This window comes from Dermochelys coriacea, chromosome 22 (genome assembly GCF_009764565.3).
Source record: "Dermochelys coriacea isolate rDerCor1 chromosome 22, rDerCor1.pri.v4, whole genome shotgun sequence".
In the NCBI taxonomy this organism is placed as follows: Eukaryota; Metazoa; Chordata; order Testudines; family Dermochelyidae; genus Dermochelys; species Dermochelys coriacea.
Window position 1 is genome coordinate 14,073,984 of NC_050089.1, and position 27,193 is coordinate 14,101,176.

General features: G+C 45.3%; 1 long non-coding RNA gene across 1 annotated transcript in view; it reads right to left on the minus strand.

Annotated features, from left to right (window-relative positions):
* The window catches only part of LOC119846675, a 38,359-nt gene extending 11,373 nt beyond the window's left edge, over window positions 1–26,986 (minus strand). Inside the window, exon 1 of the long non-coding RNA XR_005289938.2 lies at window positions 26,837–26,986. This is a non-coding gene — a long non-coding RNA (uncharacterized LOC119846675). The remainder of the gene's footprint in view (window positions 1–26,836) is intronic.
* Between the last annotated feature and the right edge of the window lie 207 nt (window positions 26,987–27,193).

Consider the following 27,193-nt stretch of genomic DNA (forward strand, 5'->3'; position numbering starts at 1 on the left):
TTGTCCAAGCAGTAAGAATGCTAATTACAGTAGCACTTAGGAGCCCCTATAAAGAACAGGTCCCCACAGGGCTAGGTGCTGCAAATACAAAGCATAAGAAAGTCCCCAGAGAACTCAGATACACAACTGGTGGATGAGACAAATGGGGGACAGGACAGAAGGAGGAGGACAAAACAGCAGAAAAGAACATTTCAGACAATTCTTGCGGCTGCTGCTCAGGCTGCAGAGACCACTGAGCACACGCGCTCTTCCCACCAGCATCATTTCTAGTTTTCATTGCTCCCCCCACCCCCCCAGCTGATTTTTGTAAAACAGCCCCTTTGGCCCATGGGTGAGCATCTGACTTGGATGTTTCTTTGTGGGAACATACTTCCCAACAGTTCATTTAGGGAAATGGAGTTACAGCTATCCTCACCCATGTGGCGGGGGAGTTTAGGATTAGTTATAATTCACATCAGTCGGCACCCAGATGCTTCCATCTACTAACGCCGGCTCACGGTGTGAATGTTCCAGCATTGGGCAGGCAATCCTCTCCTGGCAGACTTGTGTTCCCACAAGAGTCACGCTGCCGGTTGTGTAAGAGCTTGGGAGAGAGTCACTGGCTTAATGCAGAAAAACACCCAGCAAGCAATAACGTGTTTCATAAATGAAAGGAACCGAACCTCACCCCTCAAGGAGGATCCTGGAAAGAGTGAAGGTTTCTCAGGAAACCTCTGCACTGTGGTGACTGCACAGCTAAGCAGAGTAACAGCTTTTTGGAGTGATGTCATCAGTCTCTGAGCAGAAAGCACTTGGGAGCATTGATTGCCTGGGCACATTTTGCACAACCATGGCCAAGCCACTCAGCCACAATGTGAGATAAAGGGACCTTTCTAGTTCCGTTGCGGGACAACCTTCACCTCAGAGAAACCGGATGCTAAAATAAACTGTTCCAATGCTTAGTGCCAGGGTGCCATGTATATTCCACTGGCTGGGGCATGGCTGTGACGTGAGCCTGGATTAGCATCTCTGCTGGAGTTTGAAATGTAATGCGCTGTCCCTCCAACTGCCTTGAAATACAGTAACCTGTGGCACCTGTACCACTGCTCAGCAATTCACCTCTGTCTGCCTCTATGCCATTTTGCTAAATGCAGCCCTAGCATTGGCTGGGGAAGAGATTCCCCCGCCCCCAAAAGGATTTTTTAAAAAATGGCTTAGAAAATGAAGCAGGGAGGGGAGGGGGAGGGTGAAGAGAATTAGTTATTTTTAACAGTCAGGAGCTGAGCTGAGGAAAGCTCCCTGAACATCTGCCATATGAGCTGCTGTCAGCAAAAGCAATGGACTCCATGCTGCTCTGCAGAAGGGGATATTACGCTTGCAAGGAGGAATGGCTGCGGCCTGTCCAGTTTGGCAGGATTAGGGCCATGTAGAAGGTTAGCGAGGTCTCCAAAGTACATGGAAAACTGCTACAGTGTCACTCCCCAAACTTCTGTCTCATGTCACAGAGGGAAGAGCTTAGAAGTTTCTTCCTTAAGGCTGGAATTTTCAGAACAGATCAAACACCCACAACTGGGGACAGATTTTTAACAGTGCTCAGCTCCCATTTCCGGTCCTTACCCCCCATAATTAGGCCAGATTTTCACAAATGAGGGGTTGAGAGCTTTTGCAAATTTGACCATACGTAAGTGTCACAATTGGAGCTGCTGGGGGTTAAGCGCTTTTGAAAAATCTGTTCCAATTATGGGGTGTGAAGACTGGAAAAACTTCAGCTATTTTGAAAGTCTGGTTCTACATGTTTTCCAGCCACTGATCACATATGCACCCAATGTGTCCAGTCAGAAAATGCCGTCTGCTTCCAAAGCTCTGCAGAGCTGTTAAAGAAATGTATACCAATACACACATGTTAACAAGTATAGTACAGGAAAAATCCTGCATCCAAATAGAATCAGCATGGAAGTAGCTTACAGCAGGCTTGTTGATGACAGCAGCTTTCTTTCTAAATGATGCAGGAGCCCCAAGATCAGCATTCATGCCGTGTATCCATAAAGGACGCCCAAAGGTTAATAAGCACATGCAATGGCATCATTACCAGTTTAGCCACAGCACCACATGCATCATGGTCCTAGCTGGCTGCCCGTTAGGGGCAATAATTGAGCAAATTGAACCATCATGAGGATATTGTACTATCAGGTAATGAAGGATGCAAACTGAATCTTAGCAATCACCATCTGGAGACAGGGAACCAGGGCAGAGAATTTATTCAGCACATGGGAGGGAAGGCAAAAGGCCAGAGATGACTATTCGCACATTCATGTTGGCGCTCATGCTCTTCTTGTGCAGCCCTAAACATGCAAGTTTTTGACCAGTCACTAACAATGGCATCTATTCATTTGCACTTTGGTCTAGCTGTCTGAGCCAGGATTGTCAGTGTTTGGCTCACGCTTGCTACAGGCTCCTCTCTGCTCTCTGGACCTCTGTCAAATAGGAACAATACTGACCTGCTGCCCCATGGGGCTGTGAAGAGTGGCTAATGTTTGCAGAGTGCTCCATAAATGCTACCAAGGTTTAGAAGGAATATAAATCCTCCAGCTTCAGGGTATAAGCCAGCTTCCAGTTGAGAGGGATCAGGACGGAACTTTCCCTGGGAACAGGTTATCCCATCACTGCAGAATTTCTTATGCCTTTCTGTGAACCAGCTGGTGCTGGCCCTTGCTGGTAAAAGGATACTGGGCTTGATGGACCCTAGTCTGATCCAATCTGGCAATGCCAGAGTAGGATTGTGTGCTATGGATACTGGCAGAGTCCAGGATGAGATTCTCAGTCTCACTCCAGCCTCTGCCCTGGAGTGAGAATAAAGGGGCCTCTAAAGGCTCCACATTCGACAGGGAAAAATTCCCTTGGCACAGAGATGGAAGACGACAGGCTGTCCCTGGCATAGGGGGTTTGCAAAGGGGCAAGAGGGGTGTATTGGGGTGGGGCCAGAGCACATAACCCTGCGGAGATTTGGAGCAGTGCTACTGTCTGTAAGGAGCTGGGGAAGACTGCTGTAACTTAGGCAGTCCCCCAGCACTGTCTGGGTTGTGCTAGGGAGTCCTTGGCCTCTTAAGGCAGTCCAGAAGCTGGAGACAAAAGTGGCTTGAAAACACCTAAAGTGCTTTCTCCTCAGCTGCACCTCTAGAGACTCACAGACTTCCATCCCAGAGGACCTTAATCAGACCCTCTGAAGTTCCTGCTCCAGACCATTAGCCCACTGTCCCAGCTGAACTTAAATGTTCCTTAAATTCTCATTTCCTCCAGCACTAAAATGTTGCATTCAACATAGGCCACATCCCCTCCGTGCTCCAGAACTGCTGCTGCTCTAAAACAAAGAGGAAACTTAAGACATTCGTCCTTTAGCATCTGTGAGTGAGTCTCCACCCTTTTAAAAGGGCATCTCCTTTAAACTGGGAGCCAACCACTCAGCATCCCCCTATGCTGGCGTGATGCAAATCTACCAGCTCAATCAAATTATGGAAGCTCAGTGTAAAAATTACTGCCACTTTGAAGCCAGCATGACCCAGGATGCATCAAACTTGGGCAGAGCGCCAAACTACCACTTAACGCAACAGTGTTGAAAAAGGTGGCTAAATGACAAGAGTGAATCAGTGTCTCATATATATCACACACACACACACACACACACGTATGTACGTGTCATCCCCTCCCGCGGCACAGGTCAAACTCAGCACTGCTGAAAAGTATTCCAGTCCTCTTGCTATGGCCAATTTCCAGCTGTGTTTTGGAATGGGGGCAAAAAATGAATCATGTCCAAATGAATCCAGATAACTACATTAGGTCTCAGTGTTATCTGAGACTTTATAGAGGGGATGAAGAGTTATTTCAATAACCCTCATGGCACCAAGTTGCTTCTCCCCACCACACAGTGGGTGTGGAAAGAGGGGCGGGAGAACAAACAAATCAGCAACTCAAATGCATTCACTTGATTAGAGTGTGAGGGGCTAATACCATTCATATCCAAATACAGTGTGACTGGTACGGCCTGCGCATGACTGATTTTTACTAGTGCACCTCATTCCTTACCTACAGAACCCCATTCTATGCCACCTTCCCACTCTCCCAGTCGAATTCACTCGTAGCTCACAGCACCCTCTGTTGTTCAAGTGCTGAGCTCCACAAAATTCTGCCTGTGTAAGCCATTCCCCACCTGCAGCACCACCTGCTATTCCAATCCTGGGCTGCCGTAGAACAGAAACTGCCAAATGGCTGAACTCTGTGTGCTGTTATGATATGCACAACAGGAAACCAGCATGAAAACCCAAAGTCAAAAGAAAAACTCCCCCCATCCTCCCCCCAAAAGAATGCAGATACCTTTAAACTTGGCAAATTCCTTCCCCCTGCAGATCGGATTAAGGAGCATCCAAATAGCAACACGATATTAAAAGATCAGAATGTCTGCATCTTGAAGCCTATGAGACAGCATTTCACTCATCTTAATTGCTTCCAGTTTAAATCACTAGCAAGATGTGTGTTCATAAACAAACACCACTTTCCTGAAACAGCAGGGATCGAGGTGTTTGGGAACAACTATAGCAGCAGCCCTGGAATTTCCAAGCCCATGTTTCCAATGGATTCCTGTCGTCCCAGACTTAACACCATTTAATTTTAAAGCTCTATTTACTGTTTATTGCAATTTAGAGTTTATATTCCACATTACCAGTTCCGTGAGTTATTAGTGTCACTTTCATTTTTATTTTGACATGGATGTGGTGCTAAACATTGGGTCAAAACAGGAATATACTTAATCAGAGGGTGAATAGCCTTGCAAAATTAGCATAATTAACTGCTTTAATGTAGGTGAATTGTTTCATATATGGAACAAGTTATACTCTAGACCAAGGGCCTGAGTGGGCACCATACAGAACAGAAAAAGGTGTTAAAATTATACAAAAGGACTGATCCTGATTGACACCTGCTGAGGATCTGGTCCAAAAAGTTAGCCACATGGCTTCTGGCTTCAGAAATGATGGGACTGGGTTTCCCAATGCTTGTCCAGTGAATCAAGATACAAGATCAGCTTATTGATTCATCATGTCCAACAGTGGTCTGGGAAGCAAAACCATCCATGCAAGGTAGCTAGGCTGTTTTGTGCAGGGGTCGGGTGAGAGTCTAATTTCACCTTATGGAGAAAGATGACAGTTGTGTATGTACAGTGAATCCTGTGTCTTGCATCAGTGTTGCATTGGGCATATTAAAGTAGTCTGGTTATTTTTTCTGGCAGCTGGAAATTCTTCAGTGAGTTGTTAGAGTACAGTGCTGAGCATACACCCTTCTAGTCTGTTATCCTGCAGCATTTCTCTGAGTCTCATTTGAGCTGGAGTGAATTCCCAGTATTGCTATAATTCTGTCTCAAGGAACAGAGTCCAAACGTACATCTGAACTGTCTAACATCTCTCTGCTGCTCCCATCTACTGTTAGAACTAGTGTTGCTGCATTTCCTGCATTCCCTGAGCATAAATATTTAATGGCCATAATGACGCTGTGGTGATAATTCATTTAATTAATCCAAATGCCACCAGACTGCATGCAGGTGGATTTGAAGGCTAAATGGTGCTTTGTATGTGCATAGCTGTAACTGGGGGCTGGAATCATATCAAATCTCACATGGCTAAGCCCAGGCTGGCTTTGTGGGTATTCAGATGGGGGAATTTTGAGCATCCTATAAGGAAGCAGTGTAGGTAATGCTCTTCCCACTATCATGTAAACAGTGCCCCTGCTTCATGGTAGGGGGTCTTTGCTGCCTGAGGCTCTGGGTTTCCCTGTTGTATAAAACCCTTAAAAATCTCTTGGACCTAAAGGCAGAGTCCATCCAGAGGTAGCTGCATTTCAATGATGGGTACAGTGATGCACTGAGCCCTAAGAGACAATTTCCAGAAGGGCTCAGCAACCAGAATTGGGGCCAGATGTTTTCATAGGAGCTCAGCCCCCAGCAGCTTCCCAGAGAACATAGATTCATGTATTTACTTGACTGATCTATAGGCATATTTATGGTGCTTGTCACCATATCACCAGAGTTCTTAGCAGAGTGATTTGATGATGCATCTCCCAGGGTTTGTCATCATCTTTGGTTTGGATGGAATCCATGCCCTCCCCCTTGAGCCCTGCACTGTAACATATGCATTCATAGCCTACATGGTGGTGATGCCCCACTTATGGATTTTCATTGGTCATTGCCACTGATCACCACCTGCTTCTTTTCAAGTTTCCACTTCATGCACCTTGCCTGGTCTCCCCATTGGGTCTTCATGATTAGCTGGCATACGGAAAGCAATCTCTTCCCTTTGCTGAAAACCCCAGCTCTCAGCTCTGTCCCCAGGATCTTCTGCGTGGTGGCTGGCAGAGCTCCTTAATGGCAGCTTGAGGTTGCTTGTGAATGTGAAATGACTAGTTGATTTGAAATGCTTCATTAAAGGCCTTTGGGGTGGGTCTGCTGCACAAATGCATAGCCCATTACAGTCAGATTCAATGCTTGATAGGGTGACGTGACAACTGCCTGCGCTGGTAATCTCTTTTCAAACCTTTGCTAGCTTTAATGATGTTTTTGGGAAGCCTCTCTCCTGCAGCATTGAGTTGGGCAGTTGCTGCAAATGGCACAGAATCCCTCCCTCAGGCGGTCTGGCTCTTCACAGATCAGTTCCATTTTCCTTTCTAGTTATGCCTTTGACCCTAATCCCAGCAGAATTCCTCACATTTGCACTCCGAGGTAAGGTTACACCAGTAGCTTGTTTCGCTTCTGTGATCCAATCTGTTAGCAGTTACCAAGATATCAGCACTCAGGCCAACTGCAATAGGATTCCAAGCCAGGACACTCATCTAACCACAGAACAATGTCCATTAGTGCTTCCCATGAAGACAGAAAGAAAGAAGCAATTTGAGCGAGTGCATTTTCCACTAAACCTACCAATAATCTCTGCAGGCTCAGATGCAAGCAAGATCACCCTTCATACCCTGTCACAGGAGGTGCCATCTCACAAGGCGCTCATGTCAGAATGGGCAACTAGACATCAAGTAGTCTCCCAAGGGAGCTGCAAGGAGGCACCATCACTTGACTTATTCAGAAGTAGCTTGGACAAAGCACTTTAGAATGTCTTACAGGGAGCCCTCCTATATCTGCTGAGAATGCACCAATACAGCTACATGACCAGTCTTTTGAGACTTCACTATCATTGGTTTGTGTCACTCAGGCCTCCCTCAGCAATGCCTCTGAAACTTGGTTGGTTATAATTCAGAAGACATTCACTTGAATCAGTCTGAGTAGCCTGCTGTAGTTCCTATGGCAACCAGATGGCATTCTCCATTACCACAGGAACTTGCCGCTGTTTCTAACTACACCTTAATACCACAACAAAAATCAGGTTTGTTGTCATGGAGATAAGTTTTTCCCTTTATTGCAGAGGTGCTTAAGAAATAGGGCAAAAAGCTACCAAATGGCACAACAGCCAACAAACTGCACAGGTACCAAGTAACATGACTTTTCTAGATGCAAGACACAGATTTCCTCAGGCCAAGTTCCATGCATGCAGGCAGACCCAGAAACAGGTCAGTAAAGCAAAGGTTCAGATTTTTATGGAGAAGCCTTGTTCTGCTATGGGACAGACTCAGGTTTCTTTATGAATTGCATTATAAATGAGCAGTGCACAATGCATCCATATTCAAACATCCCAAACAAAGCCAAGAAGCAAAGATCTGTGCCTTGATGGGTCATTTACATCCTAAGCACTGGATCTGCCCTATATACTCGTGTGAACTGGTTGCAGCTGAATGGACTTATTGTGCAACATGGCTTGATTTCAGAATCAATGAAATATGCCACTGTGTCCGCTTCCTGGAAATTGGTGACTGTGCGTCTTATCATAGCATCTAGGACATGGGCCAGGACCCATCGTGCTAAGCACTGTACAAACAAACTAGACTGTTCCTGCCCCCAAAAGTTTACAGTCTAAGTATAATACATTGTTTCAGACCAGGGGATAGCAGGCATCCATCCCTATGACGCAGAGCCGTGGGTCCACCAGGAACAAATGTGATGGCAATGTTCCGCTGGCTAGCCCACCAAGAGAGCTGTCCAAAGGCACAAAGGGGAGTGAGGGATTCAGACCTGCTTTGGCTGTCAGTGGGAGCTATGAAATCTCCCCGACTGCTACACTGTTACCATTAGAGCTGGTGGGGAAATTGGTTCCCCCCCACACAAAGTTTAGATACTGATTTTTTCTCCCTGCATCTAAAAAATGTTCAGCTTTTGACACACACACACACACACACACACACACACACACACACACACACACACACACACCCCGCCGCCAATGTTTGACAAAACCAAATTTTTCTTTCCAGTGAAAATTTCAATTTTTACCAAACAATTATCCATTGAAAATGTTTTCATGGATTTTTTTTTTGACCAGCTCCTAGTACCCACAGCTCTGTGCTTCCCTAAGGGTTAGCACAAGAGAGGAACATAAGGCACTAAGGAAACAGATGAGAAATTATGCTAATGCATCTGGCAGTGAATCCAAGCTGTGTGCATGAGAAGAGCGGTCACAGAGTACGATAACATGGAGCTAGCTGTAAGGGAGAGTCAGGGTGGTCTACATTGGAAAATTAGGTAGACCCAGGTACTGGTCAGAAATTCAGACCCAAGAGATGTCGTTAAACACACTTAAGCCCCCAGCGTAGACCATGCTAGGTCAATGGAAGACTTCTTCTGACCAAGCTATTGCCTCACGGAGAGGTGGATTTACTACAGGGATGGAAGAGCCCCTCCTGTTGCTGTTGAAAGTGTCTGCATAACAGTGCCACAATGGTGCCACTGTAGCATTTCTAGCTTAGATGAAGCCTTCAGCTGAGATGCTTGTGGTGATACAGCCCAGTAGAGAAAAGCACCAAATAGGCACAGGTTCCTTGAAGCATGCTGGTAAAGCTGGCAGGCATCTGACATGAGGACAGGGGCATATCCAGGGCAAGCCCAGCACTTGCTGACTTCAGTGCACATCAGGATGTGGCAAGGCAATAAGCCTCCTGACACGGTCTGAGGAATGTGTGCAACAGTGGACATAGGAGTACAGATTGTTTCTGCTGCTGCTTCTCCTCTTCCTCATAACAATGACAAATCCCTAAGCAGTTTAAACAACTGGGGTTTACACAAAGGGCGAGCCACAGAATGGGTTGGCAGAAGGGCTATGGCAGACCTGTGCGTGAAGGAAGGAAGCACTAAACTGACAGTCTAAGATTGTTTCCCTCGCTGGAGCTCTCTGTTTTCCATCACTGTGCAACTAAGAAAGAATACTCTAGGTAAACATCGCATCCATCACTTTATGTTAGATTTGGAAGATAGGATAGGAGCCCAAATTGTATTGGCTTTATACATACGGTTAAGTTACAGACAATAGGATCAGAGAGAGAAATGGCCCCCACCATAGTCAGATGCTGCCACACCCCTAGGTCAGCAAGGTCACTTGATAATGGGGTTCAGGGAAGTCAGTAGGGTGGACGGGTGTCAGAAAGAACAGAATTAGACCTGGTGCACTTTGCCAGTCACCTGGATGGGAATGTTTGCGTGACAGCCATCCTCTTGGCCGGCACACTGAGAACTGAACCAGGGAACTCGAGAGCAAAAAGCAGGAGCGGTGACAGCTTCAACTAAAGTTCTGTAGCTAGGGGCTGTGTCAGACTCATCACCTGCAGAGCAGCACAGAGGGAACCTGTAACTCTCACTCACAGAATGCATCTGATGAAGTGAGCTGTAGCTCACGAAAGCTTATGCTCAAATAAATTTGTTAGTCTCTAAGGTGCCACAAGTACTCCTTTTATTTTTACTCCCCAGTGAGTTACACTTGTTACAACATGCTGTCTGGATCATCAGGAGATAAGAGCCCTCATCATTGAAATAGAGCTCAATGGGAGTCATTCATAAGGGTTTAGGCTGTGATGTGACAACACCCTAATGCTTTCCTTGCAGTCAGGGCATGGCATACCCCATGTGGGTCACGTGAATGCAGCACCGTCTATCCAGGGACTTGGGGCCTGGTGTAAAAATAATAGGCAGTGCTGCTCCAGGGATGGGCCCCTTTGGCCAAGCTTCTTCAACTCTCTCTTCCTCAGTACCCTTGTCTGTGAAATGGGGATAATGACCATCATCCACCTCTGTAAAGTACCACAGAGCAGCTTTTATCGTGGGGGCGAGACAGCAGCAGAGTGAGTTGAGAAAGCCACTAGGAGAAATGGGGAGTGGCTGCCAGGCAATTTAAGATGTAAGCACCCAAATGAGATCAGAGCACTATGGTCCAGGCACAAAGATTCATACAGGTTGTAGACACAAAGCTACCTCAGTCTGCAGAGCTCTCAAAATAAATGATTTGCTAAGGATACAAAGGATAATGTAGTAGCTGGAATGTGACTCCAGCCCAATGAGTGTGAATGTGATTTGCAAGTAGAAAGAAGCAACCTGGTTTACATCAGATAAAAGAAGTGATCGGCTTTCTGCTTTTTCGCTTTGTTTAAATGACACAAAGAACGAGAGATGAGGCTGATTTCAAATTGTATGGGTTTTGTTTCATTTATAGCAGCTGGCCCTGGTCTTCTAGAACAGAAGCTCTGAAAATCTGCATTTGAAACTCCAGCCTCCAGAATGATTATTGCCCTCCTTGCATTTCACCTTGTTCTTGGGAAAAACATTTGCTTTATAGCAAAACAACCAACCATAAAAGCCCCATTACTTGCTTAGGAGATGTTGGGATAGATCCGCAGCTCATGAAAATAGAGGAAGCTCCATTGACTAATGGATCTACACCAATTTACAGCAGCTGAAGATCTGTCCCTTTAGGTACCATTATATATGTTTTAATCTCTCCCAAATGTACTGTGAAAACAAGCAACTGTTTAGAGCTCGTTTGTTCAAAGGAAGCTTCAACTCTCCCTAAACTCCATAATACCAGAAACAGACTGGATTTTTATCTCCTGCTATATTTATATTCCAGCATGTTTAGAGCATTAACACTCTTGGTATTTAACTGGTTATGATTCCTTTCAAAAGCATAAAAACCCAACTGTGTAAATGTGCCCAGCTCCCTGGTTGCTCCGGACAAATGAGTTGCAGACATTTTCCTAGGCTATTTAACAACTTTGCCTCCTGAGCTGCATCACCCTGATTTTGAACTGTGACCCTTGGCTGCTAGCAGGGGCCTTATGTCAGCACAGACGAGGAAGATAAGCCTAGCCACATCTAACAGGCAGGGGCCAGGACTCCCAAAGGAATTCTGCTGGCTCATACGTCATAGCATTAGAACACCATTTTGAGCACCAGACCCATCTCCCTGAATTGTAATGGCAGGAACGCTTTTGTTCTATTGGCTCCCAGGCATCACGCATGCAGTTCAGCTCACACTATTCCTAGAGTGCTTCTCATGGAAGCCATTGCTAGACATTATGAGAGGCTGCAGAGAGCTCTTCTGAGCTGCATTAACACTCTTGATCATGGGCACGTGACTTTGAAAACCCCAGGAGAAGTTGGGCTCAAAAATATAGGCCAACTCTGCACAAGTGTCCCTTTGCTATATATTTTCCAGACAAACGTCTGCCTCCTGTGATCCACCAGCCTGTGCAGACGGGTTCCCTACCCCCACCAGAACCCAGCCAGTAGTATTTTGGCAAAATGGAGTTATCTACCACACATCAGCAGCACTGTAGTTATACGGTAGCGCCTCAGAAAACAAGCCACAATCAGTGCCCCATTGTGCTAGGAGCCATATAGATACACAATAAGAGACAGTGCCTGCGCCAGAAAATCTATAGTTTAAGCATGCAAGACAAAGAGTGGGAAAAAGAAAGGCTTCTTAGCCCCACTTTACTTGCCCAACGTCAGACAAAGCCTGTGGCAGAGCCAGAGAAACTGTACCCAATCTCTCAACTCCCCGTTCAGTGCCTTAACTCCAAAGTCAGCCTCTCCCTCTCAATGCTGTGCACAGCCATACCACCAGCTTCCAGCTCAATCGCTCACAACTTTTCTATCTAGAAACTGAATTTCCACAGATGTGACAGGTTGACAATATCCTGTCATTTCCTGAACAAACCTTCTGGAATCAGATAAGCCTTACTGAATGAAAGCGGACCCCTCTGGGGTACATTGTATTAGAAAAGCAATTGTGCGTGTGTTGTGGCATTGTATGCACCTTCTCTAGTAAAGAGAGGTGGATGCTAATGAACTTCCTCCATTACCAACCTTTGAAGCTACCCCCAGGAGATATGTATATACCCATAGTCCCAACTGGATTCTCCAGAGACCCACAGGCAAAAGGACTTTTGGATTAAAAGCCTGAGTTTAAGCTGGCTCAGGGCCTTCATCCTGATCCAGCAAACAGCCAGGACTTCTGGTTTACCAAAGGGACTCACTCCTTAGAGTGGGGTTGGAAGGACTTGGTCTACTGAGGCCTCATCCAGTTATGTGCTTGCTCTGCGCTGAAGCGTGATCAACTTGTAACCACAAGGGAAACCCTAGGGCAGGTGTGGTCTCTGGTAAGCTTATTAGCATGCATGTAGGCTCTTCTGTTTGTAATATGTTGCCTCTATAGTGCTTTGTACCTTCAGAAGCAAGTAGGCTTGCTTAGAAAACTCTGGAGTAACTTATGTCTGCAGCAATTGCTCTAATCAGGCACTGAAGAGAAAAAGCAGGTCTGTTTAGGCAGACTGTCTTTGCTGGGAGATGCACAGCACAGGCAGGGAACAGCACAGCCCGGAAATAGCCTGGTCAGAAGGGACAGAGATCTGACTCTGCCCAAGAGAGGCAACAGCTGGGGAGAACTAGAAGTTGAGAGCAGGTGCCCTTGCTGAACCGTCAAGGGGAACATCAGGTGCAGTTGCCCTAAACTGTGAGAGATGTGTCAGAGCGACTGGTCTTTCTGTGGAAAGGGGGGGTTCCAGCCCTACCTACACATTTGCTCTTGAACCCTGATTTCCATTTTCCTCCTCACCCCTTGCATTGGAAACATAGGGTGACAGAATTACCTTGAGACCTGGAGTTCAAAATAATGAGTCCTTCACGGGTTCTGAACTGAACCAGTGCCTTAACATGGGAGCATATTACATTGCCGAGCCAGAAATGCTAGTGGAGCCAAGGACACATTCAACCTTGGTTATTAGGATGCTGGCAGCTTGTAGGGAGTTGGAGGGTGATTGTAGGTTGGGAAGAGGATTCTTAAGCTTTCCCAGGTTTTCCAAAAGGAGAGCAGCAATATTTCATGCTTAATGACACCTCTTACTGGGGGTTTATTAATTTTTATTACATATTTGTGTTCAGTAGTACCTGCAATGTGCTAGCCCCTTTCCAAAGGGCTGTCCACAATGGTGTTCCAGCCAGGAGACAGGATGTTCAAGGGAAAGGCATCAGTACCCTGATTCTGGGCCCACTAAGAGCTTGTCTACACTTGCAAGTTTACCAAAATTGCTATTCTGAAATAGCTCGCCATGTGGAATAAGAGTGCCCACCTGGGAGCTTATACCACAATACATATTCCAAAGAGTGACATCTAGTGTAGACAAGCACTTACATTCCTGTAAATCTGGAGTAACTCCACTGAAATCAAGGCAGTTACACAAATCTAAAACCTGGGTAAGCGACAGCAGAGTCAGGCTTTCAGATTAAAGGGATGGGGCTTGCTCCACCACTGCATTACTGCATCTTAATGCCGCACTGTTTTCAGTTAAGTTATGCCATCAGAACACTGGAGCAATGCAGTGGGGAATTAAGTAAAAAAAAATGCAGCTCTTGCTATGGGCTTTTGAGATAGCTGCATCCCTACTGAGCCCTGCTTAGCTCAAGTATAGAGACATACTCTCTGAAACACAGGCTTTGAACTCAGCCTGAAAGAGTGCCTACCACGAACGCTGCTCTAAGGATAGAATGGTGCTGCTGTGCCTGAAATTACACCATGAGCTCAAGCAGGTGGAGATGGAGGCTACTCACTCTCCTCTCCATCTTTTAGCTCAGCCTGAATACAGACATTGTGTCACTCATCAGTAGACAAAGGCTCTTGCCTTGCAAGAGGCAGGGAAGTAGTTTTCCCAGTTGAAGGCAATTCTAGACACTTGCAGTCTTGCTGATTAGCGCAAGAATGACACTACCTTTACGTAGCACCTTCCATTATGAAGGATCCCAAAGCTCTTTGCAAACTAGGGGCCTGAATCACAGCCCACTGAAGACAGCATTAAGATTCCCATGGACTTCAATAGGCTTTCGATTGAGACCTTAGACAAATACAGTATTCGGAAATGTGACCACCTTGGGCTGGAGGGTAGCAGCCAGCTGGTGCACAATGCATGACTGCAGGATGGAGGGGAGACTTTGGCCAGGGACACGTATACTCCACATGAAAGCACAATTCATTAGCTCTCAAGGCACTGGTACCTGAGAAGCCCCCTTCCGTCAGCTGATATACGAACCAAACATGAACTGAAAACTCAGCATTTATTTTTTATGCAATTAAAAAAAGCGTGCAAGGCTAGGAAATCACATGCCATAGACAAACTATGGAAACCCAGCTTGAGCATTACTTCCCACCTTGGAGTGTACTGCCTACTGCTGCCTTCTCTAGAAGCGAACTGCTAGATATTATACCCTTAATGATGCACTGAGGAACCCTTAATCACCTTTAAATGGATCTATCTGAATTGATCTAATTTTGTTGGCTGGGTTCATGTCCGAGTGTCACATCTAGCTGCCTATTGGCAACGGAGAGAGGACACAAGGACAGTTGCGGGGAGCCATGCATTTGGGGCTGATTTTCCTTAGGGGACTGTAGAGCTGGGTAGGAATGGTCAGAAAACACCAATTCATTGAAAATGAAACCATTAGTGGAAGAGGATCTGTGTCAACAAATCTCCCAATTAAAAAAAAATTGGGAAGAAAAGGTTTGAAATTATTGCAACCTTCCATTTTGATGTTTTCTAAATGAAAAGCTTCATTTTCCAGTTAACTTATGTGAAAAAAGTTTAAGGTTAAAAATGGTCAAAATCAAAGCAAAATGTTTCAAAATTATCCATACAAATAATTTCAATTACCCATTTGAAATTCTTCTTTGCTTATTGGTTTAAGAAGGTTGAGATTTTGACTTTGCATCCCATTGGGGTGGGAAAAAGTGTCAATCTTGAAAGCTCATGGGACTGGCAATCCATTTCCTGCCCAGCTGTAGCTGACTGTTTGCAGGCAAAGGCTGGAGCTAGAGAGACAGACAGCAGATTTAAGCTGTGAAGTTTGGGGAAGAGCAGGAGGCTCAGGGGAATTGGGAGCCCTTCAGGATGGGTAGGATTCCCCTGTATTCAACACACCCTCAGTAGTCCCTGCATGTCTCCAGTTGCTCCTCTGGCATTTGATTTCTCTCTGCATCCCGGGCAGTGGCCTGGATAGCAGTCATCTCCTGTTCACCTCTGATTGTGAATCTAATTCACCTGCTTTTGCCAGGGCTGCATTTGGTCTGGGACTAAAGGGTGAGCTCATTATCCCTTTAGCTTCTTCATTACCTGCTCATTCCCTCTGAAGCACCTGACATCACAGTGTGCAAACACCCACAACGGGAGCCGATTTCTGGTAGTGGGAGGGCTCTATAACCTAGCCAACAAAGGCACATCAGGATCCAGTGGCTGAAAGTTGATGCTAGACCAATTCAAATCAGAGATAAGGCACATACTTTTAATGGAACACCTTCCTAAGGGCTCTTTAGCAGTAGTCTGGGTTTGTTTCTAAGAGATGCGAGTTAGTTCAAACAGAAGTTATGGGCTTGAGGCACAAGTCACTGGGGTGAAATTAAATGGCTTGAGTTATAAAGGGTCAGACTAGATCATAGAGGTCCCTTTTGGCCTTAAAAAAATATCCATGATCAATGTCAATGATGAAATCACCAGCACTGTGACTCAGAGGCAGCTCTGTTCAGTTTCCCAAGTGTTCCTTTCTGCTTTGATTCCTCTATTCATCCAAATTTCCCCTTTTGGAACAGCACCTGGAATAGCAACATTCTCTTGTGTCATTCAAAGGCTGGGCCATTCGCTCTTTCCCAGGAGTTTCTATGACATTATCTCAGCATAGGCAGGGAGATACTTTTTCAATGGCTTCACCCCTCTTCTCTCAACCAGTTGATCTAATCTGTCCCAAGTATTTTTAATCTTTTGTTAGAAAGAAATTAAAAATTCTCTCCATTTTTTGTCCTCTTTAACAGAGGGAAATGGTTATCGCAGAATTGTAATAATCAGTCTGTTCTTGTTCCCTTTGTGCTAGATATTATTAATACTTATCAGTTTATTGTGCTTGGGAAATTAAAAGGACTAAACTAGCCCAATGGGACAGAATATGTTATTTGAGTGAAAGAAATTCAGCATAGGGAAATTTTCTTCGTTGTTAGCATGAGAAATTGGAAGTGAATACGTTCAAGTTTGAGAACTAAATTACATATGGATTTCCCCCCCCCCCCCCAGAAAAACTTAGGTCCCCTATAGAGAAAAACAAAAAATTGCTAATCATGCCTAAAATGCCATTTTCACATGCATAACAATGGGGCTAGATTTGTTGAAACTGATTCATCTGCAATATTCAGACTTGAAATCAACTTAAAAGTGAGGCAAATGTTTAATTTGAGATCTACCTCTGGGTTCCATGTAAAAATCAGGAGATGGGCTTTGGCAGCGACTCTCACATGTTTCTAGACCATGATCCCATGTCATCATGATCCACTGGTGAGCGTATGCTAGGACCTCTGAGTCCTGCTGCTACCAACTCCGCTATGGAGCTTTAGCAGCTCATGGTTTTAACTCCAGACACCCCCAGTGTATCAACCCATACAGCAGCTGTTATATGGCAACAAAGAAGTTCCAGGACCCCTCTTCCTTCTAGACATGAGGAAGAGAAGGGTGGTCATGACTCCATGATACCTGTTCATGACCTTCAAGTTGAAGTAATTGCCATGCAAGTGAGCAAAAGGAGTTATATTTGTCCTGCGAAGTGTGGACGGAAAAAGGGCAATGGAAAACTAACATGTTACTGGCTCAACTTAGTGATTTTGGGGACCCAATTTGAGACACCTCAAAGGGGTCTAATTTTCAGACTTTGGGTGCTCAGGACTCAAGAATCAGGCCATTTTAAGGTGTCCCCAAAGTTGGCCCTCCCCAAACTAATCCATACAAAAATCACTTGTCATATATGGAAGTCCTCACATTTGCCTCTTGCTTGTAACCAAAATGATCCTAAGGCACCAGCTTTCACAGGTCCCCATCTTATTTACTCCAGTTATCAGATCACTTGTGTCTCTCCCAGGCCTAGGAACTGATTCCGTCTCCATTTCTCCACAGCTCCCAGTTGAGAGAGATTTGTTCAGCAGAAGCGTTTCCGAAATCTTTTTTTCCTCATACTTGGCAAACCCAGTGTTGGCCCAGCTCTTGCTTAAGGGGGTTGTTTGCTTCATAGGGGCAGTTTTTTCTTACGTTTGTATATTGTTTGCGATAAGTTGCCTCTCTGACTAAACCCAGAGACAGAATTCCTTTGAAACACTGAATGAAGAGTGGGGAATACAACAGTGTGATAGATGGTCCCATCATCCCCACACAAACAAGACGAGAAAAGAAATGCAACTTACTTTTGTCTCCTAGAAACGACATAAAGCCTAAGGGGATGGGGGGGGGGGAGAAGAGAAACTGTAGGCAGTTATTCGTGCGAGTGGGATAAGATGATTTACCATAAAGGTAATTAAGCTATAGGCTGGTGGTTAATTTCAACATGACCCTCTAGGGGAGAAACTGAGGATAGGGAAGCTGTCACAAGGGAGCAATGGCTTCTTTGCCATTGTTTTGTTTTCCCTCAAGATACACACATCCCTGCGCGCGCGCATACACGCTCACCCCGGCAGCTACACTCCTCTCTCAACATCAGTAACTAAACTCCCTGCCATAAACACCATTGCAGCACATTTGATTGTTCTGTTTCCTGTTCACAGACGAAGGACAAACACTTCAATTCAGCCCTATGCAAATAGAGCAAGCACACTAAAAATCATCATCCAAATGCAAAAAAAAAAGCTCTCAATGCAGTCCCAAGACTGAACAGGTCCCCGATGACTGACTGCCTGACCCAGGTCATGAACTAAATATATCTAATCAACAATATGCTATGTTTTGACTGAAAGGTTAATATTAGCCAAACTGCCCAATTAATACCAGCCCCTGAGGTGAAAGCTATTGGCACTCAATATGCCAATATGATAGATTTCATGATTCTTAGGAAAGAAGTGAGAGAGGACAATGGACTTCACAAAAAAAAACCCATCATTTGACAAACTTAGAACTGGTAGGAAAGGTTCTATGGAAAGAAAATCTAGGGGGAAAGAGTTCAAGAAAGCTTGCAGTTTCTCAACAGTATTAAAAGGTAATTTGTGTGCCACAAACCCAGGACAGAGAAGGCCTCAGCCCTTAACAATAGGGGATAGTTAAAGAGGCTTTAATTTTTCAGTGATTAAATGAGATGTCTCCTAGCCAAACTATCTGACTGTCAGAGCTGGCAGTTTACCACCACTTGTGTTTTCCAGGAAAGCAGAAATAGAAAGCATTTTAAGTGTAAATATATTAAGCTAAAAAATACTGTACATTTAAAGAAAACAATCTGATAATCCAAAACAGATTTCGGAACATAGCTTCCCCCCCAATCTTGCAAAATATTCAGGGCTCTGTGCATCTCTCTTGGTTATTAAAACATTTTTAAGCCCTTTAATGTGGTTCAGCCTTTGCTGGTATTTGGAGAAGAGAAATGTTTGCTAACAGCTGTGGGATGGTCTTTGGCACCTAGTGATGTGAAGCAGCCACATGGTGCACAGCAACTGCAAACTATGGGCTAGATTTTCACTTTCCTTGTGATGTTCTGAAGAGTGCACTTAGATGCTCCCTACAAAATCAACCTTCCATGGGCATTCACATTTCCCATTGGGATTTCCCACTGGGAGATGTGAATGTGCGAAGAACACAGGCCCAGATCGATTACAACTGCAGTCAATTCCTCTGGCCCTCCTCTGAGGATCACAAAGTGCTTTACAAGCATTAAGCAACTTCACGGGGCACTAGTGACAAACAAGTATTGGACTCTGTGTAAGGGACTTGGACTAAGATTTCAAGCGTCTCTCCCCTGCTCTAGCCATCCAGGACAACATTTTGCTCATTTATACAGGTGGAATTACTCCAGATTTGTGCCAGAGCATCCGAGGGGAGAATTTAGTCCTGGATCCCACCAATACCCACAGTGGTATTTTGACAGCATAGCATTCCTCTGAACACCTATTAAATACTACAAACACAGCAACGACAATTTGTGCTACTCTAGGGCCAGCACTCTGACATTCCTATTGCTAATAAGTTCAGCAGAGGGGAGAGATCCATTTAAATTATGCTGTGCTTTTGAAAGAGCTACATACGAGACCCCCTAACCCATAGTGGGGCTTAATCCAAAGCCCACTGAAGTCAATGTGAGTCTTTCCATTGACTACACTGGGCTTTGGGATCAGAACAATGGTGAACAGTAGGTGGAAACTCCTTTCTTCAAAGGTAGCTGACTGAGATCTGGGTCATTGCAAAGTTAAGAGGTTCCATGGCATTAATCAAAATGGCTTGTTGCTTCAGGAGGAAAAACAGAGTCTGGTTATTTTATATTTAGCCTTCAATGTTTTATAACTATTTCCTCAACAGAAATACCCCTTACAGTGAAGGGAGATCTGGTGTTGCACTCAAAAAGCTCAACTCAAGGCTGCACAAGAACCTCCTCCTGGTTTCAAGTGGCAGTCCCAAGACCCATTTCCAGTGCCATTATGATAGTGTTAAATTATGACAACAATACCAATTTATTGCAGGTCTGCAAAGATCCCAGTGGCAAGAAGAAAACAGGTCTGGGCTAGTAAGTTAGAGAGATGCCATTAAAGAGAGATTTAATTGAGCAAAGAGTTAAAACATCCTTAGTCAAGCAGAGACCAGTAGAATAGGAGACAAAGTGCCTAGGTAGATGAATACTGGAACCAGCTAAGAAACTAATAGGTGGGGATAAGACCACTTGACTCAACCACATAAAACCTGCTCAATGCTCCCTGATGGGGAAACCTGCCCAAATAAGGAACCTGGGTTCCATGAGTCACGTGCATGGTGCTGAGACACTTGTCCAACTCCTAACCCATTTGTTTTGCCCACCAGTTGTGGTCTGTCATATACATGCTCCAGGTTGGATCAGGGAACTGTACGCCAACATAACCAACCATATACCCTGGTGCAAGCCTTAAATGCAGACACACTGCAATGGATCTTGTATCACCACAAATAACTGGTACATTTCCCTGACATATGCACAACCCCTAAATTGTTGCCTCTTTGTGGGCCCCGATCTCTTCAGAACTTTTAGGAGCCACATCATAATAAAAATAATCCCTTCATATTTTTATCTTTCTGAACAGCAGCTGGAAGGATACTGTGAAATATGTAGAAGATTTAAAGTACATGTATGCCACCTGCAAAACCCCAGCACACCTGTCCTTAATATTAGCTTTTGATAGACATGCCAGATTTGTTAAATGTGTAATCAGTTCAATAAAACAATTAGAAATCATATGTCATAGGCGTAGACACACTAGTGCTGTCATATAACACCCTGTTAAATAGATAGCTCTGATGTATATTTCCCTAAACAAAAGCTGGCTGTTGATTGTTGTGTCTGATATTTCCCTGGCAAGGATTTGTAAACCTGTTGGAACTTCTTAAATAAATAAATAAAATAAATATAGTGTTTTTAAAAGTACATGCATTTAGTTAAGCTCTTAAGATTCTACATGTCAGTTTTACAGTGCTTTACACTGGTTTCATGCCAGTGTAACTCAACTGATCCAATGGAAAAAATCATAGATTCATAGATACTAAGGTCAGAAGGGACCATTCTGATCATCTAGTCCGACCTCCTGCACAGCACAGGCCACAGAATCTCATCCACCCACTCCTATGAAAAACCTCACCCATGTCTGAGCTATTGAAGTCCTTAAATCATGGTTCAAAGACTTCAAGGAGCAGAGAAGCCTCCCTCAAGTCACCCATGCCCCATGCTACAGAGGAAGGCGAAAAACCGCCAGGGCCTCTCCAATCTGCCCTGGAGGAAAATTCCTTCCCGACCCCAAATATGGCAATCAGCTAAAACCTGAGCATATGGGCAAGATTCACCAGCCAGATACCCAGGAAAGAATTTTCTATAGGAAAAAATCCACCCTCATCTGTAAATTGCAAGGGTCAAAGACAGGTTTCAGAGTTGCAGCTGTGTTAGTCTGTATTCACAAAAAGAAAAGGAGTACTTGTGGCACCTTGGAGACTAACAAATTTATTTGAGCATAAGCTTTCGTGAGCTACAGCTCACTTCATTGGATGCAACCGGTCAAAGAGAATCTTTCCACTGGATTTGCAGTTAGGTTAATTTCACCAAAATTCCTTTTATTGCTTTCCCCTTCCAAAGCAATAAATACTGACCAGAGAGAAGAGTCTCTGTCATGTGGTCTATAAACACAGCCTTCAAATCACCAGCTCCAGTACTGACCCTAATTATTCAAAGAAACACTCCCCCCAGCAATCTTCTGAATTAAACCAACAGGACCAACGGTTTTGTTTTTAGCATCTGCCAAATTTTGCTAGGACTCAGGTAACAGCCTAATTGCAAATATGTGCATTTATTAACATTTGACTCCAAGATGAGTTTCCTGCATAGCTGTGAATGCTCATGGAACTTAAATGAGACCTTGATACATTGGTACAAAGCAGCAGCACTATTAGGGACCCTCATTAGGCCGATGCCATCCATCGGAGCTGCTTGGCTTAGATCAATTGAGCTCTGAGAAATCTCTCCAGGAATAATATGGCCCAGGGACGCTCAGCAGACATGCCACTGGTATGGAAACCCTCAGTGGGCAGGCAGGAGAGAAGAATGTAGGGAGGTATCTGGCCCGGAGAAGAGGAGGATGAGGAACATGAAGCATAAGCAGCAGGACAGCGGTATCATAGGAGCAATGGAATTCTGCCCTTCTCTAGGGAATATGCAGTGTAGGGATTTGAGTTTATTCCTGTTGCAGTCACTGGGCATTTTGCTATTCAGAGCCTTAACTGTGTAAGTGAAGCCTGGCCTTGGGCTAGTTCTTGAGAGATAGGGGTGATCTGGGTATCCCCCCTCTCCTCAGGGAAGCTCACGCTCCCATTCTGCAAGAGGGAGAAGGCGGCTCCGAGGACGAGGGTGATACATACACCGCAGCTGGCCTGCCAAGCAGTATACAGAGCAGGAGTGTGAAATGTTAGCGAATAAGCTTCTACATCAGCGTGTGATAAATGCCCAGCTAAGAGCGAGTGCCGCACTTGGGTACTGGTGATGCAGCAACACTTATGATACGAAAGGGATTCTCCAGGGAAACCCAGTCCCTGCTCCAGGGAGTTGAGTTTCTACACTGATCCCAGCTGAGACAGACCAGGCTACAGCCAAACAAGCATCAATCCTTTTCAGCTTTTCTGCCTGCATTAAAGCAGCTCCCGAAGGCACAGCTGAGCCCTGGGGCCGGCCACCCCTTAGGTTGCCCCAGAGCACAGCCTGCTTCATTCTTTACTGGCCACCCACTGTGGGCTAGTGTGGAGTGACTGGCCCCAGGGCCAAGGTCCCACCACTGTCCAACTTGGGGTGGGAGGAGGGAGAGGTGCCCCGAGCACAAGGGCTGCGATTGTTAAGAGCTGCTGTAAAAAGCTGCCAAAGGAACTCATTTGTAACTGGCCCTTGTGTATGGAGGGGCATGCTTGTGCACACTGCCCTCCATATCACTGTGCAAGACCCCCTGGCAATTTTGCCTCCAATATGTGCAGGGGGTTCAAGCTCTTCACCCAGGATTAACCCAAGTCTGCTGCCTGCCACATGCCTGCTTGTTACAGCCTTATCTCCAAGCCATACAGTAGCTCCAGTATGCCCTGCTACATCCCTGATTCTAGAGACCCTCCATGCAACAAGGAGGCTGTTCATGAAGCTTCCAGTTATCCAGCTGCCCACAGCTGTGCTACCCTCCTTTGTTCCTCCGCCCACCTCTCTCTATGCCAGGGCTCATGCTTTGTAATGTTGATGCCAGACACTAAACAACCCAGTGGTAAATCCTTGTGACTCCTGCCATTAAACATTTCTCCATTAATATAAAATCATCCTGATAAACAGATTAGAGGCACATTAAACACCATAGCTAGGAAGACAAGGAGAAGGGTAATCCAAGTCCCTAGGGACATATGCATTTGATCAGAGTTTGTTTCTAAAAAGAAAACAAAATCTTAAAAATAGAGACCCTGACTCTCTTCCTCAGCTTTATCTGGCTTAACTGCAGCTGCTCTGTATTCTAAGCATCATAACTCACTATCACTGCAACTTGTAAATCGTTACCTATTATTCATAATTAGGTTCCGGAGCAGGAGATTTTTGCACATTTAAGCAGATTGCTGTTCTAAGTGTGCTGATGTACGCTGGAAATAGAATAAGTCAATGTCCATTACGATAACCAACCAAATTTGGAGAAGATTACACTGCAGCTCAAGGAAACGATTAGGGGCTAATAAAAATATAAGACTGGCAATCTAATAGAAGGAGCACCAAGGACTGAAAGGGGGCATCAGGCAGGAGAAGGGGGAGGAGGAGAAATGGTGAAGTCGGAAGTAGCATGCCTTCTACATCAGGGGTCTTGCAGCCTCTGAGTTTGCAATGTGTGCATGTTTGCATGTGTGAGCACATGCGTGTGTATTGCTGCCCTGTACTGTCTGGAATGTGTTAGATCCATTCATTTACCTATTCATCCCCTGGCCAGGCACCTTGAGGATGAAATTTGCCCATGCAGAAAAAATACTATCCACCATGCAAGTCCCTTGACACACGATTGAGGCCCTACATGAATGGCAAGTAATGCACAGTCCTAGTGGTGACTTTCTTCCCAAGGGTGTATTTCACCCTTTGAGAGCAGTGCTTTTGGTGCAGAGGTTGTGAGTGTGCCCTCTTGCAGGAATACACGCTGTTAGGGGGTGACTGTAGTGGTCACCAACTGATATCAGAATCCAGCTGGAAGACACCGTGTGCACAAGACCCTTTTGATCATGTCACACCCATGCACCAACCTTGGTGCAAAGGCAAAACCTCTGTGGATTATCAGCTCACTGGAAGAAAACATGGAAAGATGGATACATTTCTTAGCTTTAATATAGTCTTGAGCTGCCAAACCTGAAAACTTCCACCCACTCCTCACCAGCACTTCTAGAGCACATCCAAGGAGCTCAAAGCACTTTGCAACCATACATTCACTCAGCTTCAAAACACACATGCGGGACATGCCTTTCAGTCCTGTGCTCTAACCACAGGTCCACCAAAGAGGGTATGTATGCTAGCTGATCTGCAGGAGATGTAGCAATACGTGAACAGGATTATGTCCCCAATGATCTTTAGGAAAGGGGATTATATTACGATTGATAGCTGCTCAGTAAAAGCCTGGTAATGTTTGCAGTAATCTATTCCATTTCACCCACAGCAAAGAGGGAGCTTCCCCCCCGCTCCCTCATTTGAAGATTTGCAGGTGCTACTGCTGTTTCCGTGCTGGAGCAAAGAGAAACGATCTATCCTCTCTTCCTTTCAAAACCATTTCCCCCGCTAGCTATGACCCTGCTCCAAGACTACTCCAGCCACCATGTACAGAGCCAACACTGCCCCTCAATACTATGCACAACAGGGAGCAAAGCTGCCCAAGCAGAAGCTGCTGGAGACATTCAGAATGCAAGAGAAAGAGGCTTACTGGGGTACCTGGTATAAAAATGTAGGAGAGTCCAGAGACACATTCAATTTACAACTATCTCCACACAAATAACTTTTTTCTTGTTGTTCCCTGTCTAAGCAGATGAAAATGGATATGGATCCTAGGTGCTCCTTAAAGAAAAAGCTGTCATTTCCTAGGTCTCATTTGTGCACTAAATGGAACTGAAAGCTCTCTGCTATAATTTAATGTCCCATTTTAGAGGTTTCCACAGATGCCATATGAATATATATCTATGTTTCATAAACCCTGCTCCATAAAGAAACAATCAACTAAAAACCACCAAAGACCCAACACACTCTTATTTAGGGAGAGGACAGGCAGAGGAAAGGCATTAGGAGAGAGAATGGAGATGCACTGAAGAGTGACAGGTTTCAGAGTAGCAGCCGTGTTAGTCTGTATTCTCAAAAAGAAAAGGAGTACTTGTGGCACCTTAGAGAGACTAAAATTTATTTGAGCATAAGCTTTCGTGAGCTACAGCTCACTTCACGAAAGCTTATGCTCAAATAAATTTGTTAGTCTCTAAGGTGCCACAAGTACTCCTTTTCTTTTTGAAGGGTGACAGTAAGTCTGGCATTGGACTAGAATTTGGGAGATGCAAGTTCAGTTCTTAGCTCTGCTGCGTGACCTCGTACAAGTCACCTAATCCCTCTGCACAATGGGGTTAGTGATACCTCCCTCCCTTCTGGGGATAAATTCATTAATGCTTCTGTTTTAGGGCCTGATTTAAAGCCTGTTCAATCCATAGGAGTTTTGGCACAGACTCTAATGGGCTTTGGATCAGGACCATAGCCTCTCAGTGCTTCAGTTCCCCCATCAATGCAACGGGGGTAAGAAACACTTGTCATGAGGATAAACACATTAATGAGCACTGTCATTATGTGCTGGGGGCCTGTAATCTACCCTAGCTTCACCTGTGGACACAGGTCTCTTGTAAATTCTCTCTGATTGTAAAAAAAAATCCCACATGTGGTTTTTACAGTGTTCCCCGACCACCTTGACCATGTTATGCAACACGGTGTTTATAACAGCAGAGACCACCCTCAGCTTCCTAAGTCAAGGACAGAAGAGATAGGAGACCTCTTCCTCAGATCTCTTTTGGGACTTTAGAGTCTGGCACGCTCCCCTGCAGCACCCTGCCCTTGGTACTTCCTTGTGCCTTTACCACTTCCTGGAATGGGTTTATTAGCATTGTAGCTCTCTCCAGCCATCCCCACTCTAGCAATTAGGTTTGGCTGCCATCATCAGGTTTATTCCCAAGCAACTAACTGGAGTTGCAGTGACCAGGGTGGTGGTTCAGCTGGTCTTGCCCTGCATTCTTTCACAGGCCCGACAAGCATTTAGACAGATAGGTAAATAGAGTGGGGAGTTTTTATTGCCTAGTGGAGCTCCTCTAGTACCCCACGTTTCCACCTAGGTTTATGATCCAGGGAAGGTTACCCTGGATATGGAAAGCTTCCAAAAATAACAATTGGGCAGTCTGGAGATAGACTGCATGCTGTAAACTCATATCTGGTGCATGAACTCAATTGCAATGCATAGAAACCAGAGCACGATTCTTTGCAGGCTCTTAGGACTCCCAGCCACATATACAACAGGGCATTTTTCCAAACACTTTCCAGCCTTGCTATGGCTGAATTCACACCCACTAGTGCTAGCTATGTTGCTTGCTTTAGTGTGTGTGTGGGGGGGGGGGGGCGGGAGGGGAAAGAGAGAAGAGAGGTTTGGGTATCTTTGTCCTCTTCAATGCAATACCCTGTAATTTTGTTCAGAAATATTTAGTCAGCAAGGCTCAAAAAACCCAGGGGAGCCACCAAATTCCCAACTTTCCAAAAAGGGGGGCATCAGACCCAGCTGTTAGCAGCCTTAGGAGCCATAGTATAGACAGGGCCAAGAAGAGCCCCAGAAGGGCTACATACAATTCAGTACTGGGGATCATCATGGTGTGCACTTACCACTAGGGACACCTCCTCCTGGCTGCTCTGGGGAGTAGCTTCTTCCAGGCTCCTTTCTTCTGCTTACTGCACACCTTCTCCTGGTCTCACTCTGTGGTGACTCCTTCATGCCTTGGCTCTCCAGTCACCTCACTAGACAAGTTTCACCTGCTGCAGGGGATCAAAGCCTTTTCTAACAAAGTCAGACAATCTTCCCATTCACAGCCCAACCAGCAGCTGGTATGGGAACCCAGGCCCACACGCTGCTCTGGGTTCCACCTCAGGGACCCTCTAGTCAGCAGTCAAGGTCTTCCCCTCTGAATCTTATTGCCTTTTCCTTGAGCCTTTCCTAATCTTCTGGTCCTCCCCCCTTCTCTG